The 17,863-nt window shown below is 45.4% G+C and overlaps 2 protein-coding genes across 2 annotated transcripts in view; one reads left to right on the top strand and one right to left on the bottom strand.

The window, feature by feature from the left end:
* The window catches only part of RNF20 (ring finger protein 20), a 61,015-nt gene extending 49,615 nt beyond the window's left edge, over positions 1 to 11,400 (bottom strand). The window contains exon 1 of the mRNA XM_044296470.1: positions 11,334 to 11,400. The gene's annotated coding sequence lies outside the window, so the exon portion shown is untranslated. The remainder of the gene's footprint in view (positions 1 to 11,333) is intronic.
* A 117-nt stretch (positions 11,401 to 11,517) lies between these two features.
* The window catches only part of PGAP4 (post-GPI attachment to proteins GalNAc transferase 4), a 28,284-nt gene continuing 21,938 nt past the window's right edge, over positions 11,518 to 17,863 (top strand). Inside the window, exon 1 of the mRNA XM_044297185.1 lies at positions 11,518 to 11,644. The gene's annotated coding sequence lies outside the window, so the exon portion shown is untranslated. The remainder of the gene's footprint in view (positions 11,645 to 17,863) is intronic.

Raw genomic sequence — 17,863 nt, 5'->3', positions numbered from 1 at the left:
GCCCCCTATAAAGTGCCATCCACAAGTGTCCCATACAATGTAAGCCAGTGCCCCCTATATAGTGCCATCCACAAATGTCCCATACAGTGTTAGCCAGTGTATCTATATAACATTATAGTGTCATCCACAAATGCCCCAGTGTGAACCAGTGCCCCCTATACAGTGCCATCCACAAATGGCCCATACAGTGTGAGCCAGTGCTGCTATATAGTGCCATCCACAAGTGTCCCATACAATGTAAGCCAGTGCCCCTATATAGTGCCATCCACAAGTGTCCCATACAATGTAAGCAAGTGCCCCCTATATAGTGCCATCCACAAATGGCCCATACAGTGCCATCCACAAATGTCCCATACAATGTAAGCCAGTGCCCCCATATAGTGCCACCCACAAATGTCCCATACAGTGTTAGCCAGTGTATCTATATAATATGATAGTGTCATCCACAAATGCCCCAGTGTGAGCCAGTGCCCCCTATATAGTGCCATCCACAAGTGTCTCATACAATGTAAGCCAGTGCCCCCTATATAGTGCCATCCACAAATGTCCCATACAGTGTTAGCCAGTGTACCTATATAATATTATAGTGTCATCCACAAATGCCCCAGTGTGAACCAGTGCCCCCTATACAGTGCCATCCACAAATGGCCCATACAGTGTGAGCCAGTGCTGCTATATAGTGCCATCCACAAGTGTCCCATACAATGTAAGCCAGTGCCCCTATATAGTGCCATCCACAAGTGTCCCATACAATGTAAGCCAGTGCCCCTATATAGTGCCATCCACAAGTGTCCCATACAATGTAAGCCAGTGCCCCCTATATAGTGCCATCCACAAATGTCCCATACAGTGTTAGCCAGTGTATCTATATAATATTATAGTGTCATCCACAAATTCCCCAGTGTGAGCCAGTGCCCCCTATATAGTGCCATCCACAAATGTCCCATACAGTGTTAGGGTCCATTCACATGTCCATAAGTGTTTTACACAAAATATGGACGCCTGCCATGTGCGATCCGCAATTTGCAGACCGCACATCACAGACACTATAGTAGAAAATGACTTTTCTGGTCCGCAATTGCGGACCAGAATAGGACATGTTCTATTTTTTTCAGGAACGGAATTGTGGATCCCGCAAAATACGGATGCGGATCCCGAAAATGTGGATTTGCATCCGTTCCAGCCTCATTGAAAGTGAATGGGTCCGCAAATTGCGGAACGAATGCGGACCAAAATTACGGACGCGTGAATGGACCCTTAGCCAGTGTATCTATATAGTGCCATCCACAAATGCCCCAGTAATAGCCAGTGCCCCCTACACAGTGCTGTCCACAAATATCCCATACAGTGTGAGCCAGTGGCCCTATATAGTGCCATCAACAAATGCACCCTAGAATGTGAGCCAGTACCCCTATATACAGTGCCTTTCAAAAGTATTCACCCGCCTTGACTTTTTTCCTATTTTGTTTTTGTTACATTACAGCCTTCTGTTAAAGGTTTTGTTAATCTGAATTTTATGTGATGGATCAGAACACAATAGTCTAAGTTGGTGAAGTAAAAAAGAAAAATATATAAATAAAACTATTGTTTAGAAATAGAAAACAGAAAAATGGCATGTGCGTATGTATTCACCCCCTTTGTTAGGAAGCCCATAAAAAGCTCTGGTGCAACCATCTACCTTCAGAAGTCACATAATTAGTGAAATTATATCCTCTCCAAACAAGAAAGGGACAATGTTGTTGAGAAGTACAAATCAGGGTTAGGTTATAAAAACATATCCAAATGTTTGGTGATCGCCAGGAGCGCCATCAAATCTATCATAACCAAATGGAAAGAACATGGCATAACAGCAAACCTGCCAAGAGACGGCCGCCCACCAAAGGTCACGGGCAAGGAGGGCATTAACCAGAGAGGCAGCACAGAGACCTAAGGTAACCCTGGAGGATAGAGACAGCAGAGACTGGAGGATCTGTACATAGGACGACAATAAGCCGTACACTCCACAGAGTTGGGCTTTATGGCAGAGTGGCCAGAAGAAAGCCATTACTTTCAGCTAAAAACAAAAAGGCATAGTGTGAGTTTATGTGGGAAACTCCCAAAATGTATGGAGGAAGGTGCTCTGGTCTGATGAGACTAAAATTGAACTTTTTGGCCATCAAAGCAAACGCTATGTCTGGCGCAAACCCAACACAACACATCACCCAAAGAACACCATCCCCACAGTAAGACATGGTGGTGGCAGCATCATGCTGTGGGGATGGGACTGGGAAACTGGTCAGAGTTGAGGGAAAGATGGATGATGCTAAATATTTAAGATTACACTTACCGGTAATCACTTTTCCATAAGCCCATGACAGCACCCTTGAGAGACCGCCTCCATCCAGGACAGGAAACAGGAACTTTCGTGGAGAGCTCATAAGGAGGAGCATGGCCCCGAGACCACCAGTTAATCGCAAGAACTTGTCCTAGACCACACTATTCTCTTTTTTTTTTTTTTTTTTTGTATATGTATATATATATTTATTATTATTTTTTTTTTGTATATGTATATATATCTTTTTTTTATTTTTTTTATTTTTTTATATGTATATCAGGGTGGGAATAAACCCGGGTGCTGTCATGGGCTTATGGAAAAGTAATTACCGGTAAGTGTAATCTTAAATTTCCCTTTCGCCCATGACAGCACCCTTGAGAGACGACTAGAATAGAAATCCCTTTATTTCTTAGGGTGGGACTACCGCCTGGAGGACTTTCCTACCGAAGGCTAGCTGTTCTCTATTGCCTAGGTCCAATCTGTAGTGACGGAAGAAGGTGCCAGGCGACTGCCATGTGGCTGCTCTACAAATTTGTTCTAAGGTAGCGTCAGCCCTTTCTGCCCAAGTGGTGGAGACTGATCTTGTAGAATGAGCACCAAAGCCCCCCGGGGGAGCCTTTCCAGCTGAAGAATAGGCCAAATTAATGGCTCTCACGATCCATCTGGAAAGGGTTTTAGAAGAGGCTGGGAGGCCCTTATTTTTCCCACTAAACTGAATGAAGAGTTTTGAGGTTTTCCTCCACTGACTAGTAACCTCCAGATAATGAGATAGGCATCTTTTTACATCTAAACAGTGCAGTTTTTCCTCTTTTTCATTTCTCGGATCTTGGCACAGGGAAGGAAGGATAATGTCCTGCGTTCTATGAAACATAGAAACCACTTTCGGTAAGAAGGAAGGATCTGGTTTAATAAGAACCCTATCATCTAAGATGTTAGTGTAAGGAGGCGAGGTAGAGAAGGCTGAAATCTCACCAACCCTCCTTGCTGAGGTAATTGCCACAAGAAACGCTGTTTTGAAAGACAAGATCTTTATAGGTAACTGTTTAAGTGGCTCAAAGGGAGGTTCTGTGAGGCTAGTAAGGACCAAGTTGAGGTCCCAGGGGGGAATTGAAGGTCCAGGTATAGGCCTAAGCCTGCTGATGGCTTTAAAGAATCTTCGGACCCACGGGTGACTAGCGATGGGAGAATCAAAGAACGCACTCAAAGCGGATACCTGTACTTTAAGAGTACTTGGCCTCAAATTTTTTTCATGTCCAGCTTGCAAAAAATCTAAAATCCTACACATAGGTGGGGGATTTAAAGGATTCACTGGATCCTTGGCAAACTTCTGGAAGGTGTTCCAAATCCTGAGATAAATAGAGGAGGTGACGTCCTTTCTGCAGGATAGTAAAGTGGAAACTACGCTCTTGGAGAGTCCTCTACTTTCTAGGATTTCCCCCTCAAGAGCCATGCTGTTAGGTGTAACTGCTTCACACTCGGATGATTGACTGGTCCTTGGGATAGAAGATCTTGCCACTCCGGGAGAATCCAAGGGTCCGTCAAGGATAGCTTCCTCAACCAGGTGAACCAGGTTCTTCTGGGCCAGAAAGGAGCAATTAAGATCACTGTTGTTCTTTCTTGTCTCAGCTTCTGTAAGAATCTTGGAAGAAGTCTTAATGGAGGAAAGGCGTAGAGGAGCTGGTTCGGCCAGGGAAGGGAGAAGGCATCTATCCCTGTTGGTGAATCTCTCGTGCTGAGGGAAAAGAAACGATGACACTTTCTGTTTTCTCTGGTGGCAAACAAATCCAGATGAGGACGACCCCAAAGTCGAATTATTTGATCGAACACCATTTGGTTCAGACACCATTCCCCCTGGTCTAGTGTATTTCGACTTAAGAAATCTGCCACTTTGTTTTCTGTACCTTTTAGATGTATTGCCATAAGGGACGGCACAGAAGGAACTATAAGGGAAAAGATATCCGTTGTTAACTGCATAAGATTTTCTGATCTGGTTCCTCCTTGTTTGTTCAGATAGGAGACCACTGTGGCGTTGTCTGAAAAAACTTTTATAGACTTTCCCTGTAGTAAAGGAAGAAACTCTCTTAAGGCGAAAAAGACCGCCCTCAGTTCCCTCATGTTTTGGGAGTCTAGACTCTGCTCTCTTTCCCAAACACCTTGTCTTAAGTACCCTTGGCAACAGGCCCCCCAACCGGAAGGACTTGCGTCGGTGGTAAGGGTAACAAAGTCTTGTTGGAACCAAGGGAGCCCCTGGGACAGGTTTACGGGGTTCAGCCACCAGTGAAGGGACTGGATCACTTGGGGGGTGAGTGTGAAAGGTGTATCTAATGGGCAGAGGGAGCCCTGCCACTCCTTCAGAATTTGCCACTGTAGGGGTCTGGAGTGAAGATGGCTCCAACTGACCGCTGGTATAGTGGAGGTCATTCTGCCCAAGACCGCCATTGCTTGTCTGATAGTAGGGTTCTCTGCTGATATCAGGGACTGAACCTGTTGTATTAATCTCTGAATCTTGTCCTGGGGTAGAATACAGAGTAGTTTCTTTGAGTCCAGTATCATCCCTAAAAAGATACAAACTTGGGAAGGTATTAAATGGGATTTTTCTCCGTTTATTTGCCAGCCGAGGTCTTCTAGGATCTGCACTACTTTTTTGAGGTGTGCTTCTAGAATGGATTTTGACTCTGCTACCACCAGGAGATCGTCTAGGTAAGGAATTAGTAAAATGTCTTTTTCCCTTACATGAGCCATGACTTCTGCCATGACTTTCGTGAAAAGTCTGGGAGCTTGAGAAATCCCAAAGGGAAGGGCTGTGTATTGTAAGTGCTGGATGTGACCTCCTATAGAAACCGCGACTCTGAGGAATTTTTGACAGTCTAGCCGAATGGGAATGTGGTAGTACGCATCTCTTACGTCTATCGTAGCCATGAAGCAGCCCCTGAATAGATGTTTTATGACTGATTGGATCGACTCCATTCTGAATTTTTTGTAAGAGAGGAATTTATTTAAATCCTTTAGATTTATGATAGTTCTGAATGTTCCATCCGGTTTGGGGACCAGAAAAAGGGAGGAGTAAAAACCCTCGCCCTTCTCCGCCTCCGGCACAGGAATTAGAACATTTTTCCGAAGTAGGGATGCAATCTCTTGTTGTAAGGCTAGATTTTTCCCCGGGTTTCCTAGAAAATTCGTGATTTTGAATCTGTCCGGTGGGCGGGAGACAAACTCTAGACAAAACCCTTCCTTTATAACGCCTAAAATCCAGGGACTTGAGGAGATTTTTTCCCAGGCGTAGAGGAAGAGAGAAAGTCTGCCCCCCACGGGAGAGAAACCGTCATTGCTGTGATGGTTTAGAGGTTGAGGAGGATTGGGAACTGAAGAGAAACCCCTTGCTTTTCCTATTCTTGTTGTCAGCTCTGAAGTCTTTCCTCTGCCCCCTAAAAAAATCCTTCTTGTTTTTGCGAAAAAACCGTTGTTTTTTCGGGGGTCTGGAGACAGGGAATCCTTTTTTATTGTCCGAGGCTTTATCCAAAAGGTCGTCTAAGACGGATCCAAAAAGATAATCGCCCTGACAAGGAATTGCACAAAGCTTATTTTTAGATCCCGTGTCTCCCGACCAACCTTTTAGCCAAATAGCTCGTCTGGCTGAATTTGAAAGAGCAGCTGACCTAGCATTTAATTTTAAAGCATCTGCTGATGCATCCGAAATAAAGTCTACTGCTTTAAGTAGAGTGGGGAAAACGGCTAACAATTGATCTCTCGGGGTCTTGTTCTGAATGTGAGATTCCAATTCTTCTAGCCATAATTTCAGAGACCTAGCAGTGGATGTGGCGGCAATATTTGGTTTGAATGCTTGGGCTGAGGTCTCCCAAACTTTTTTTAGGTAAACCTCTGCTCGCTTATCCATAGGGTCTTTAAGAGAACCCAAGTCCTCAAACGGAAGGGCCGATTTTTTTGAAATTTTTGCAACAGGTGCATCCAATTTAGGTCTGTCCCAGTTTACTGAGTCTGCCTCGTCAAAGGGATATTTCCTTTTTACATTTTTAGGCACAAAAATTTTTTTATCGGGTCTTTTCCATTCCTTCTGTATTAAAAACTTTATATTCTCGTTAACGGGAAATACTCTAGATTTTTTCTGCCCGAGATCACCAAACATGATATCCTGAACGGATCTTGGGTCTTTGGGTTCGTCTACTTTCATAGTCGCACGAACTGCTTTTAGTAAAGCTTCCGTATCATCGGGGGAAAAAAGTGGCCTGCCCGTGGATTCTTCATCCTGGGACGAGTCTGGGCTATCTAGGATTTCTCCCGTATCACTATCCTCTAAGGGATCTGAGTCAGATCTATGAGCCGTGCTTGATCTGGCTCCCAGGGAGGTAGAGGCTACAGCGGGAAAGCTCTTTTTGAAATCTTTCAGGGAATCCGAGACCTCCGTCTTTACCATCTCCCTAATACTCTGTAGAAGGGATGGGGACTCCTCCTCCACTAGTTTCTCAATACAACTTTGACATAGCTTTTTCAACCAAGAGGGGGCCAGTTTCTTTTTACAGACGGCACACTCCTTCCCTCTGGTCTTTGAAATTGCCTTTCTAGGGCCCTCTTTTGTAGTCGGTCTGATCTCATGACCCTCCTGTTGATCGGCGCGTAGGACACTCTCCTCCTCCATACTGCTGTGGGATAGAGAGTGACTCCCCGGATACAAAGGAAATCTGGCTTCCTGTAAGGCTGGCTGGCTGGCTGGCTGGCTGGGCTGCTGCTGACCGTGCGCCTGTGGGTCCAATCTCCTCGGTCGGGTCCTGCTGGAAACCCTCTGCGGCCTAAGTAGGAGAAGGCACTTCCTACTTCCGGAACGCACGCTACGTGCGTTCCAAAAACCGGAAGTCTCTACCGAGACCCGGATCTCGCTGGGATCGCGAGATTTTGGTTCCCCCTGCGCGCGGCAAGAAGAAGGCCCCGGCCCGCATGAGCACTGTCAGGCAGGACCGGCGTGCCGAACGCACCTCTCAGTGAGCCCGGGACTGCAGAGTATCGCCAGCGCAGCATAAGCCAGACCCCAGCAGCAGACACCAGACTCCGGCCGGCGGCTCCTAGAGGAGACTTATGCCGGAACAGGTAACCCCACTTTAGAAAAATTCCTCCGGGGCCCTGCAGCCTAGCTTTTTCTCTCCTCTTCTCCACGAACCGTCCTCTGTCTAGGACAGGAAACAGGAACTGGTGGTCTCGGGGCCATGCTCCTCCTTATGAGCTCTCCACGAAAGTTCCTGTTTCCTGTCCTGGATGGAGGCGGTCTCTCAAGGGTGCTGTCATGGGCGAAAGGGAAACAGGGACATTCTTGAGCAAAACCTGTCCCACTCTGTGATTTGAGGCTAGGATGGAGGTTCACCTTCCAGCAGGACAATGACCCCAAACACACTGCTAAAGCAACACTTGTGGGGGAACATGTAGATGTGTTGGAATGGCCTAGTCACAGCCCAGATCTCAATCCAACAGGAAATCTGTGTTCCGACTTAAAGAGGACCTTTCACTACAATAAAAACTTGTCTAAACTAAGCATACAGACATGTAGAGCGGCGCCCAGGGATCTCCCTGCACTTACTATTATCCATGGGCGCCGCTCCGGTCTCTTCATATTTTCGGCTCAACTGGGTGGAGCCTGCCGACGTCTCCTTCTCCCAGGCTGGAGCGTTGGCCAATACCAGCGCTCAGCTCATAGCCTGAGAGTTTTTTTTTCCTCTCAGGCTATGAGCTGAGCGCTGCGATTGGCCAGCACTACAGATGTATGTCTGTATGCTTAGTTTAGATTTTTTTATTGTAGTGAAAGGTCCTCTTTAAAGATTGCTGTTCACAAGCGCAAACCATCCAACTTGAAGGAGCTGGAGAAGTTTTGCAAGGAGGAATGGGCAAAAACCCCAGTGGTAAGATGTGGCAAGCTCATATAGACTTATCCAAAGCTGTGATTGCCGCAAAAGGTGGCTCTACAAAGTATTGACTTTAGGGGGGTGAATAGTTATGCACATTGACTTTTGCAAGGCACTGTAGTACCATCCACAAATGTCCCATACAGAGCAAGCAAATGCTGCTATATAGTGCCGATCCACAATCCATTTACTATGGCACATCACATGGCTGGTCTGTGGATGGCCCTCTTACACAGCCAATTACCATTTCTGAGCTATGGTAACAACTGTCCAGTGTGAATAAAGAAGAGGGTCAATGATAAAACCTCATCATCCATGTCACCGCTATGCACCATCTGTAAAAGCCAGGAGGGCTTCTCGCCCAAACGACTCGCTCTGAAGAAAAACTGACTAATGCAAAATGGAGCAGTAATGGAGCACGAATCTGATTGGCTGCCACGGGAGACACATTTCCCACTTTTCTGTTGCGCCAGTTTTGATACATTGGGCTAACACCATTATTTTTCTTACTTGATGCCTATGGCTGGTTTCTCCCACCTTTGTATAGTAATATTTTGGTTGTATTATATTTGGGGTAAATAGTACTAAATTAAGAAAATATCATTGTCAAGCTGAAAAAAGACATCCGTCCATCCAGTTCAGCCCGTTATCCTGTAAAGCTCATCCAGAGGAAGACTAAAAAACAATTGTCCTCATTCTAGGGGAGAAAATTCCTTCCAAATCCAAACGGGCAATCAGAGTACCCCCCTGGTTCATGTGGCACTTTTCTTCTCCGTCTAAAAACAAAATGAACGTCTCTCCGATGGAAATGGCTCAAACGAATGCACATGTGCATAACTGATGCACAGGATACTTTTTTTTTTTTTTTTTAAAGGATCCGTTAATTTTTTCTTTATTTTGTCTGTTCTTCTGACGGATCAGAAGAATGAAAAAATGGTGATGTGAACTCGCCCTGACCCAGTGTATTACCATTTAGTATGCCAGTTCCTTCCTCATGCCGCCAAACACTGCTACTATGTCCCCATGCAGTGCCGCTCCACGGGTTTCCCACGTCCGATCAACCTGTAATATCAGGAATCGGGGAGCAAAATAGTGAAGCACCGCAGGCACTTTCAGGCTAAAAGATGAATTTATTGTACTCACAAGGGGCGATTAAAACAAAGCAGAAGGGCAGACTCTGGGAAACAGGACTTGCATTAGATATGCCTCGTGAGTACAATAAATTCAGCTTTTAGTCCAAAGTGCCTGCGGTGCTTCATTATTTTGCTTCCTGATATTAGAGGTTGATCAGACGTGGAAAACCTGCGGAGCGGCACCGCACCAGCACATAGTGGAAGTGTTTGGCGGCATAACGAAGGGGAATTGGAGGAAGGCTCTGACATCTGACTTATCCACCCGTTTTCAGGAGAGCAGCGCAGTCCCCGAACTTTGTTTTACTTGCCTAATGTGAATTGAACCCACTTCATGAAGGACTAGCAGCGCTCACAGTAAGGCCTCTTGCACACAAACGTTTTTTTTTCCGTTTACATTCTGTTCTTTGTGTTCATTTCAATGGATCTGCCAAAAACGGAAGGTACTCCCTCCATATGCCTTCCATTTCCGTTCAAAGATGGAACATGTCCTATTATTGTCCGCATAACGGACAAGGATAGAACTGTTCTATTAGGGGCAAGCTGTTCCATAAAAAAACAGAATTTTTTGCAGATCCGTTTTTTGCAGACCGCAAAATACTGAAAAAGCCATACGGTTGTGTGCAAGATGCCTAAGAGATACAACCCGAGTTCTTCTCTGTATATTTTATATTATCGTTTAGTATGTACTGTTGACATGTATTATTCCTTCCCATGTGCATAACCTTACATTGTCAGTGTTACCCAGTGTTTTACCATTTAGTATGTGCGGGTGACTTGCATTATTCCTTCCCATGTGCATAACTTTACATTTGTCAGTGTTAAACCTCATCTGCCACTTATCTGCCCAAGCCTCCAATCTATCCAGATCCCTCTGTAGCAGTATACTGTCCTCCTTCTTGTTAATTATTTTACACAGTTTAGTGTCATCTGCAAAATGATATTTTACTATGCAAGTCTTCTACAAGATCATTAATAAATATATTGAAGAGAATAGGGCCCAATACTGACCCTTAATGTACCCCACTAGTGACAGTGACCCAATCTGAGTGTGTACCGTTAATAACCACCCTCTGTTTTCTATCACTGAGCCAGTTACTTACCCACTTACAGACGTTTTCTCCCAGTCCGAGCATTCTCATTTTATATACTAACCTTTTATGTGGTGATGTAGGAGCGATAAGGCAGCACTAATGATTTATATTCACTATGAGAATACATAGCGACTTGATGGGCGCCTTAGAGAGTATGGCGCCATCTCTACAGCTGCCATCCTCTAGAACAGGGGTCGTCGGCAACCTCCGGCACTCCAGCTGTTGTGAAACTACAACTCCCAGCATACATGCTTGCTTTGCTCTTCTTAGAACTCTCATAGAAATAAATGGAGCATGTTGGGAGTTGTAGGTTGCTGATCCCTGCTCTAGAACAATGGTAAATGTCGCTCATGAGTGCTAGTCTACTACAGTCACAGGCGGTTACTGGGGGCTAGTTCTGCGCCTGGTCGTGGAGGCCCTAAAGCTGTTAACAAGGATCCTGTGGCGCTACTCCGACTGTTACAATCGGGCCCTGAGACTGTCATTGTCACTGGGGGGCCTTGTGACTGTTATGGCAGCTGTCACTGTAGGGCAGACACGTCAGGTACAGAAGACCCCCATGGCTGTTACCATCACAAGGTTGGATGATCGTGGCATTTACAAGGGGCAAAGTGGCTGGTACTGGGGTGGCTATGGAGGGGCAATCAGGTACCTTGACACTCAATACTCTGCACATTACTGAATGTGGTATATAGGACACAGCCTATGGGAGTACATATTCAGGGGCCCTCTATGTAATATACATGATGCAGCAGAGCTGACAGCTAGACTAGCACTGCGCGACCCTCCTAATACCCCAGAGTTCCGGTAAAGCCCCCTCCACCGTGCCGGGAGCACACAAGAGGGCAGCTCGGGGCACTGCTCTTTTAAAACACTTCATTATATTTACCTTTAGACACTGTTAAGCCCAACACAGCCGCCCGGAAGAGGAAATGATGAGCGATGGAGCGTCTGACGGGGCGGGGCCAAAGCGGCCATCTTGGTAAAGGTGTCAGATACGCGTGAGGTAAAGACTTCGAAAGCTTCCATCCTCCATGATGGTGACGTTGGAACTTCCTGGCAGCTATTTGGGGCGGCCATATTGGTGGTGGCAGGAAGTGCATTTGACCTATCTGCAAATATTGGCAAGGAGTCAGGAATGAGTATGACTGCATACAAAGGTACGCCGATAACCTGCCCTGCGGTGTTGAATTTTACCAGGTGAGATACATATTTACATAACTGCGGGGCACTAGTCTGGCATCGTATTGGCACACTGTGTATGAGCCTAGAAACACTTGTAGAAATAGTTATTTAGTATGCCGTTTTAACCCTCTCATGGCTGGAAGAGCACAGCCTGTTTATGGCAGGTTCCCATAAAATCACCTCATGCTTCGGGAAGGCACCAGAGGTGTAGGGGGCAGCGGGTTCTCTATGGGTGACTTATGGTTCTGTACCACGAGACTGGGGGCATGTTCACACGCTGCATTGTCTGATTATAACCGCACCCTAACCAGGTGCAATGTATTAGCCCCTGACATGGCTTCAGGTAAAGTGGTTACTCAGTGGTGGAGATTTATCAGGACTGGTGTGAAGGAAAACTGTTTTAGTTGCCCATAGCAACCAGATTCCAGCTTACACAAGTAGGCGGGGGTCATCAGTACCATAATGCAGCACTAAATGCCGTCCCAGCAGAACCAAATACCGTAGTGCAGCACAATATACTGCCCCAGAAGCCGTCCTTCTTTGGTGGCCATCAGTAGCTGCTATGTTCTGTCCTCCTCCAGATGTCTCTAAGATATGGAGCAGGTGAGATGCAGGACATGGCACCAACCCAACCCAGCCCTGCCCTCAGCATGCTGCCTGGACTAGTAATCACCCCTATAGTGCCCTCAAAGTGGCCAAGGGAAGAGACATATATAACACATGTTCCAGGCCACCGACCGCGATGCAGGTCTTTTCCAGCCTGCGTCCTGAGACACCTGTGTTCCTGCGCCATTTGTTCACTGCCACATGTAGTAGCCTATGAGGGTGAACAGCAGGACAGGGAGTCATGGGTAGTGTTGAGTGGACTTGTTTTTTAAGTTTGGCGTCATCGAAGAATCTCGTTATGGTTTCCAAATTCCGTGGTAGTGGAATCCATAACCCAAACTTTGGAGGTAGAACTTAAAACACAAGTTTGCTCAACACTAGTCATGGGATGTCACTCCACCATCCAACTCTATCACCATCCTGAGGTCAGCCATACAGTTGAATTCAGGAGGGTCATCTGCAACCACCTAATGCTCCCAGCGTTAATTGCCAATGAGAGCTGCAGATCATTATGTAACTGGCCAGCGGCACTGGGGAAGGCTTGGGTGGCCCTCTGAGCGTCGACAATGGGGAAGTTTCCTTCTGGGGCCAGTCCAACCCTTTCAGTGACAGATGGCATTGTGTGTACACTGACACAGCTGCCATTCACTGAGAACACCTCTCTCCTGTACTGACAGCACTTCGCAAGGCTGAAAAAAAGCAAAATATAAATGTTACTGAATCCTTTTCCAAAAAGCTATATATCAATCTGCTCAGCTCCTCCTGCTCTACATGGTGCTTTCAGGATTGCATTGCATTTTGTGGTGACGGGTTCTCTTTAAGCTCTTGGGGACATATGACGTACCGGTACGTCATGATGTCCTGGTACTTAACCTCCCTGGCGGTATGATTATGTCAGGAATTTTGTACCAAAAGTGGTACAATCTTTTGAATGAAATTTGGTGTTATGTATTGTAGGCTTGCAATTCTTAGTAATTACTTACTTAAACCTGACCAAACAAGACTCTAGTAGACATCACAGATGAGATGAAGTTTCAAACACAAAATGGTGAATTATAATCTAATAAATAATATAATTTTATTTAATAATGTAATAAAAATAATGAAATTTGTCAAACACAGAAAATTCAATAAACATCCTGAGTGTGATAAATTTTAAAACATAGGACTGCACAAAGTCCGACGTCACAATCGGGACAATGGAACCTGGTTTCTTTTCGGACTTTTTTTCCATTGCCATCTCTCTTTGAGCAGTAAACCACGCACATCCTGGTAGGTGGCGGTTGGAGGGATGTAGTCCATAAAGTGACGACCAGTCAGGCGTTCTGGGTTGACAACGTCAACAGCACGACGTCCAGGTCTGTCTGGTGGTTGACAAAAATCCGCTCAACCACCTTCCATATAAACTCAGAGTGAACAAGAGGCTTGTCACTCTTTGCTCTGTGCAGGATATATGCATTCCAAAGGCATTGTTCCAGAAGATGCCTGAAGATCTTATAATATTTTTTTTGCTGTTTTCGCATAGCCGGATAAAATGTCATTGCCTGATCAGCTCTGTCGACACCTCCCATGGTGTTAATAATAAGTCTCTAACGACTTGCGGCTTCAGCACATCTTTCCCACCTTTTGTGTGGACCATGGAAGTACAGGTATTGTGCACAGTACTCATGACACACACGTCCTTGTCTTGCCATCGCATTGCCATCATCTTACCCTTCTGCCAGACAACCATTTCCCCGGTTTTGAGTTTTTTTTCTTGGCAAACATAGATGGCATGTCACGTCGGTTGGACCTAACGGTAGTGGTACCATATGCATCAGTCTTATTTTGTAGCAAAACCTCATACAGTTCCGGAGACGTGTAGAAATTGTCTGTGGTCCAACAATATCCCTGGTTCAGCAATGGCTCCAGCAGTGTAAGGACAGATGATGTGGCCATCCTATAGCCGCTGTACCTGGGGTTGAACTTTGTGCCTTTACCGGTGTAAATGACCGAATTCCAGATGTACCCAGTGGATGACTCGCAGAGCATGTAGGATTTGATGCCAAACCACGCTCTTTTGGATGCAATGTACGGTATCCAGCTTAGGCGTCCCTTGCAGGCCATCAAACTTTCATCTATGCTGACGTCCCTTTCTGGCACGTAGGTCCGCTGGAAATTGGTCACAATAATTTGCCATACCTCCCAGATTTTTTTTAGTTTGGACGCAGGATGCATGGCCTCATCAAATTCTTCATTGTTCGTGAAGTGGAAATAATTCATGATGAGGGAAAACCGGTATTCTGACATCACGGTGCCAAAAAATGGAGTGGCCAGTAACTTATTGGTGGTCCAGTACCATTTCTGGAGCGGTTTCCCCATCACCCCCTGAAGAATGATGAGTCCCAGAAACTGCCACATGTCCTCATTGGTCAACGGTTCCCACTTTCTGCTTCTGGAAAACGTGGCATGCAGCGTAGCGGATTGCTGCTCTTGGTAGCCATTTGTCTCCATGACAATTTTTTCAATTACCTCCTCAGTGAGGAATAATTGCAGGTATGCCAGAGGGTTCTCACGCTCAACATCTACCTGGTCCGTATCACAGTCAATCGGGCACAAAGTGCGCACATGGCTGAGGTCGGGTGCAGGATCATCGCCGTTGTCACTTGCCAGATCAGTGTCAGACGACAAATCTCCCCACAACTCGCTATCTTTTAGTTCTGCGAGCACCTCCGTGTCACTGTTGCTGTCACTCAACTGCTCCAAAAGCGCTTTTGTAGTAAAGTTGCACTTTTTTTATGCCATGTTATAAATTTATTTTATGGGCACAAATGACCGTAAAATTGCAGGCAAGGGGCACTGTACAGTAATCAAATGTCAGATCTGAGGTTATACAGTGTAATCCTCTCAGATTATAATGTATAACCTATTTTATGTGTGTTTGTCCCTTTTTCTGTTTATATTCATTTGAATTTCCCGCCCAGTTCCGCTCCCATGTGCAGCTGCTGCTCGCAGGTAACGGAACCAGGAAGTCAAATGTCGGTCGGCGCTCTCAGCAGGGGACATCGCCGGCAGAAGGTGAGGGGACTCTGCAAGGTGAGTGGGCGCTCGGGACTACCGTCAGGGATACGCTCGGGACTACCGTCAGGGATACGCTCGGGACTACCGTCAGGGATACGCTCGGGACTACCGTCAGGGAGGTTAAGGACTCATGACGTACCAGTGCGTCATGTGTATATCCGATCACTGGCGGGCGGTGATCGGAACTGGGTGCCTGCTGAAATTAATCAGTAGGCACCCTGGGACAATGCATGTGGGGGGTCCTGTGACCCCCCACCCCTCCCCGTATCGGTGATCGCAGAAAACCGCATGTCAATTCAGACCTGCAGATTTTACGGGGCGTTCCAGCGGGGATCGGCGGTGCCATCGGGTCCCCGTGCTGCTGTGACGGGGGACCCGATAGCAGGGAAGGCAGCGAGATGCCTTCCTTAGGCATCGGGGCTGCCTTCCGGTGAAGATCCTGTGAGATCCAGCCCCCTGGATCTCACAGGCAGGAAGCTGTATGAGTAATACACACTGTATTACTCATATAGCCAATGCAGAAGTATTGGAATGCATTGTAAAGGGAAAAAAAGTTGAAAAAAAATTAAGTATTCCCCAAAACAATTCAAAGTTTCAAGTAAAAAAACAAAAACGTAATTTCCCCCAAATAAAGTAAAAAAGGAAGGGGGGGAAGGAGACATATTAGGTATCGCCGCATCCGTATCGACCGGCTCTATAAACATATCACATGACCTATCCCCTTAGATGAACACCGTAAAAAATAAAAACTGTGCTAAATAAGCAATTTTTTTGTCATCTCATGCTGCAAAATCTCAAACCATCATCTCATCCCGCAAAAATCATACCCTACCCAAGATAATCGCCCAAAAACTGAAAAAAACGATGGCGCTCATACTATGGAGACACTAAAATATATTTTATTTATTTTTTTAATTTTTTTTGTGTAGAAATTTTGGGGTGTGTATGACTTTTTGTGATGTAAGGTGAAAGTGGTGTGTGGTGTGTTTTTTTTTTTTTTTTTTTTTTTATGGTGTTCACCTGAGGGGTTATATTTTTATAGAGCAGGTTATTATGGACACGGCGATGCCTAATATGTATTGTAATGGATCTCCTAGCACCCCGACCAGGTACCTCCGTCGATAGATGCTCCTAGTGCTTTCCGCGGACTCCAAGCACTCCACTTGACACCGTACGCACTGCAGACCCCACGAACCGCCGAAGCTTGGTTAAGGTCTCACCGTCTCCTACCCACCCTGGACCTACGACAAGGCTCCAGGCTCCAGTGGGTGAACCTCTCCTAAAACCAGAGAACAGGAACAGCTCTTACAAGAGCTAGTAGTTATGCCAGGTGAGTATAGCAAATCGTCAGCGTATAGCAATCCCCCAGTGTTGATCAGTTACCCAAACACCAGCCTCAACATGGTAAAGAATAAAACGGGAACTCTTTATTTGAACACAAAGCATTGATTTATACACATCTTCCAACAAGGTTACCACCCACAGGGTTTTGTTAAAAACAGCCAATCACATGCATTTACAGTATTGACACCTTCCAAGCAATTGTACACAAAACCCCCTTCCCTCTGTCTGTAACACAATCAACAAAATACAATGAGCATTGTCTTTAACGCAATTAACTAACACACTGGCATTGTCTGAGACGCAATCAACAAAATACAATTACCAATCGTAATGGAGTAACTTAATCACTCACAGACAGAAACCACACATTTTTCCCAAAACACAGAAAACACCTCAAAACCCCACATATCCCCATAATGTATACATCCATGGATAGCTCTGATCTGGGTGAACAACATATCAAAAAATCACCCAGATCCGAGCAGGGGTTCCCGAATTCCATGGAAGTCACATTTGGCCGGCCGCAAGCATGGCTTTCCTGCCCAAAACAGTTCCACAGATTTAAGCTGTGCAGCCGGTCTGTCTTCTCCTTCAAAGTTCGTATGGGCCATAATCCTGGGGCAAGAGGCTGGCAAACAGGCCCCTCCAAAACCCAGTGGCGAGGTTGGTTTCACCACATGTATACTTTTTTTATTTATTTATGTATCGCCGTGTCCATAATAACCTGCTCTATAAAAATATCACATGACCTAACCCCTCAGGTGAATACCGTAAACAAATAAAAACTGTGTAAAAAAAAAAAAGCCTTTTTTTTTTTGTCACCTTACATCACAAAAAGTGTAATGGCAAGTGATCAAAAAGTCATACGCACCCCAAAATAGTGCCAATCAAACCGTCATCTCATCCCGAAAAAAGACACTACACAAGACAGTCGCCCAAAAAAATAAATAAAACTATGGTTTTCAGAATGTGGAGACACACTAGAGAATCATAAAAAAAAAAAATATATATATATAATGCTTTGTTATGTAAAACTGAAACAAACAACCATATTTGGTATTGCTGTGTCCGTGACAACCTGCTCTATAAAATGATGAATGTTGTAAATAACAAAAAAAATAAAAACTGTGCCAAAACAGCTATTTCTTGTTACCTTACCTCACAAAAAGTGTAATATAGAGCAACCAAAAATCATGTGTACCCTAAAATAGTACCAACAAAACT

The sequence above is a fragment of the Bufo gargarizans genome, chromosome 6, assembly GCF_014858855.1.
Source record: "Bufo gargarizans isolate SCDJY-AF-19 chromosome 6, ASM1485885v1, whole genome shotgun sequence".
In the NCBI taxonomy this organism is placed as follows: Eukaryota; Metazoa; Chordata; class Amphibia; order Anura; family Bufonidae; genus Bufo; species Bufo gargarizans.
The sequence above is the reverse complement of the archived record's forward strand: the minus strand, read 5'-3'. Positions and strand labels throughout refer to the sequence as shown.